This window comes from Passer montanus, unplaced genomic scaffold (genome assembly GCF_014805655.1).
Source record: "Passer montanus isolate IOZ18808 unplaced genomic scaffold, ASM1480565v1 scaffold695, whole genome shotgun sequence".
Lineage (NCBI taxonomy): Eukaryota > Metazoa > Chordata > Aves > Passeriformes > Passeridae > Passer > Passer montanus.
Window position 1 is genome coordinate 1 of NW_024372092.1, and position 3,108 is coordinate 3,108.

The window sequence follows — 3,108 nt, forward strand, 5'->3', positions numbered from 1 at the left end:
CCAAAAAATCCCCTTCAATGACCCGAAACCGACCCCAAATGACCCCAAACGACCCCAAAACGACCCCGAGTGACCCCTGAGTGACCACAATGACCCCTGAGTGACCGCGAGTGACCGCGGCTGTGTCCGGCAGGCGCCGGGGGCCTCCCCGTGTACAAGTCGGTGGCGCTGGGGCCGCCCGAGGTGACGATCCCGTACCTGGCGCGGCGCGCGGCCGAGAACCGCGGGGCCCTGGGCGGGGCCAGGCGCGAGCGGCAGCTGATGTGGGCGGAGCTCCGGCGCAGGCTCCGCCCCTGGGCCTGAACCCCAAACTTTCCCCCCAAAAATCCCGAAATTCCCCCCAAAAAATCCCGAAATTTGTACTCAAAAATTAAAAAAATCCCGTTAAAAACACCCAAAAATGAGGTAAAAACATGGAGTGGGCGGAGCTCCGGCGCAGGCTCCGCCCCTGGGCCTGAACGCCAAAAATTCCTGAAATTAATCCAAAAATTCCCAAAATTCCCCAAAAAAATCACAAAATTTGCACTCAAAATTTAAAAAATCCTGTTGAAAACACCCAAAATTAAGGTAAATATTTGGAGTGGGCGGGGCTGTGGGCGGGGCTTTGGCGCAGGCTCCGCCCCTGGGCCTGAACCTCAAAATTTCCCGAAATTACCCCAAAAAATCCCGAAATTCCCCACAAAAAATCCTGAAATTTGTACTCAAAATTTAAAAAATCCTGTTAAAAACACCCAAAATTAAGGTAAATATTTGGAGTGGGCAGGGCTGTGGGCGGGGCTTTGGTGGAGGCTCCGCCCCTGGGCCTGAACCCCAAAATCTCCCGAAATTACCCCAAAAAATCCCGAAATTCCCCCAAAAAACCCGAAATTTGTACTCAAAAATAAAAAAAATCCCGTTAAAAACACCCAAAATTGAGGTAAAAATTGGAGTGGGCGGGGCTGTGGGCGGGGCTTCTGTGGAGGCTCCGCCCCTGGGCCTGAACCCACAAAATTCCCAAAATTCCCCAAAAAATCCAGAAATTTCTACTCAAAAATAGAAAAAATCCCGTTAAAAACACCCAAAATTGAGGTAAATATTTGGAGTGGGCGGGGCTTCGGTGGAGGCTCCGCCCCTGGGCCTGAACCCCAAAATTCCCGAAATTACCCCAAAAAATCCCGAAATTTGTACTCAAAAATAAAAAATATGAAATTTTGCATTAAAAACAATTTTAAAAATACAAAATTTTGCATTAAAAACAATTTTAAAAATACAAAATTTTGCATTAAAAACACCCAAATATGACCAAATATGGAAGTGGGTGGGGCTGTGGGTGGGGCTTTGGTGCAGGCTCCGCCCATTTGCATGAATTAAAAAAAATTCCCCCAAATTGCAAGAAAACCCTGAAATTTCTCCTCAAAAATACAAAAAAATCACATTGAAACTGCCCAGTTATGCCCATATATGGAAGTGGGTGGGGATGTGGGCGTGGCTTCTGTAGAGGCTCCACCCACAGCCAGAAAATTCCCCAAAATTCACCAAAAAAATCATTAAAACCCCTGGAATTTCCATGCCCAGTTATGCCCATATATGGAAGTGGGTGGGGATGTGGGCGTGGCTTCTGTAGAGGCTCCACCCACAGCCAGAAAATTCCCCAAAATTCACCAAAAAAATCATTAAAACCCCTGGAATTTCCATCCAAAAATAACAAAAAATCCATTTTAAAAAACCCCAAAATTGGGATAGAGGCCCCAAAATTTTCCAAATTTAAAAAAATTCCCATTTTTTTCCCAAGTTGGAATTTTTGGGAAAAGAATGAGGGAAAAAGAAGGATTTGGGGTGAAAACTGGGATTTTTTTGGGGAAAAAAGGTGAATTTTGGAGGAATTTTTTTCGGGGAAAATGATATTTTTGTGGAATTTTTGGGGGGAGAAGTTGGATTTTGGGGAAAAAATGTGGATTTGGGGGAAAAAATGCTGATTTTAGGCGAGGAATTGAGGATTTTAGAGGGATTTTGGATTTTTGAGAGAAAAAAAAGAGGAATTTTTGGGAAAAAAAGGGTGGATTCGGGGCAAAAAATGTAGATTTTAGGAGGGAAAATTTGAATTTTGGAGGGAAAATGGTGAATTTTGGGTAAAAAGTGAATTTGGGGGAATACAAAGCGATTTTTTTGGGGAGGAAAGTGTATTTTTGGGGAGAAAAGAGGGATTTGAGGGAAGAAAATGTGAATTTAGGGGGGGAAAAAGGAAGATTTTGGGAAAGGAAATCAGATCTTGTGGGGAAAATGCAGATTTTGGTGTGAAAAATTATGGTTTTGGGACAAAAAATGTGGGTTTTGGGGTAAAAAAATAATATTTCGGGGAGGAAATAAAATATTGTGGGGAAAGTATGAATTTTGGGTAATAAAAATGAATTTTGGGGTAAAAAAAATTGGATTTTGGGGCAAAAAAAGGCGATTTTGGGGGGGAAAATCCAATTTCTGGCTCAGAAAGGGGGAATTTTTGGGATCAAACCCCTTTTGGGGGGTTTCTGGTGGGGATTTGTGGGATTTAAGTGAATTTTGGGTGATTTTTTGGTGGATTTTGGGTGAATTTTGAGCGATTTTGGCGCCGTTGCGGGAGGGGCGGGGGGGGCTCAAAATGGCGGCGGCTCCTGAGGGGAGCAAAAATGGCGGGAAAACGGCGGGGTGGGCGTGGCTCGGCGTGACTGCGGGGCGGAGCCCCGGGCAGGGCGTGCCCACAACACCGCGGGCGCCCCATTAATAATTAATTACTCCCCAATTAATCAACGGGGCGTGGCTTTATTGATGAAGGGGCGTGGTTTCGCTCCCCCCCTTCACCCGAACAACGACGCGCCCCGCGGTTGCCATGACAACGCTCCCCCAACATGGCGCCTCCGCCGCGCTGCCTCCTGATTGGCTCCCCCCTCTCCTCACCACCAATCAGCGCCCTCCTTTCCTGAGGGGAGCAGAGGGGGGCGGCCGCCATTTTGCGGCGCGCGGCGGCGGCAAACCCTGAGGCGGGGAAAGAGGGGCGTGGCCACATCGCCCCGCCCAATCATCGCCCGCCGCGGGCGCGCCTCCTCCAATCAGCGCCTCGCCGCCGGCCACGCCCCCCCGCCGAGGCCCCGCCCA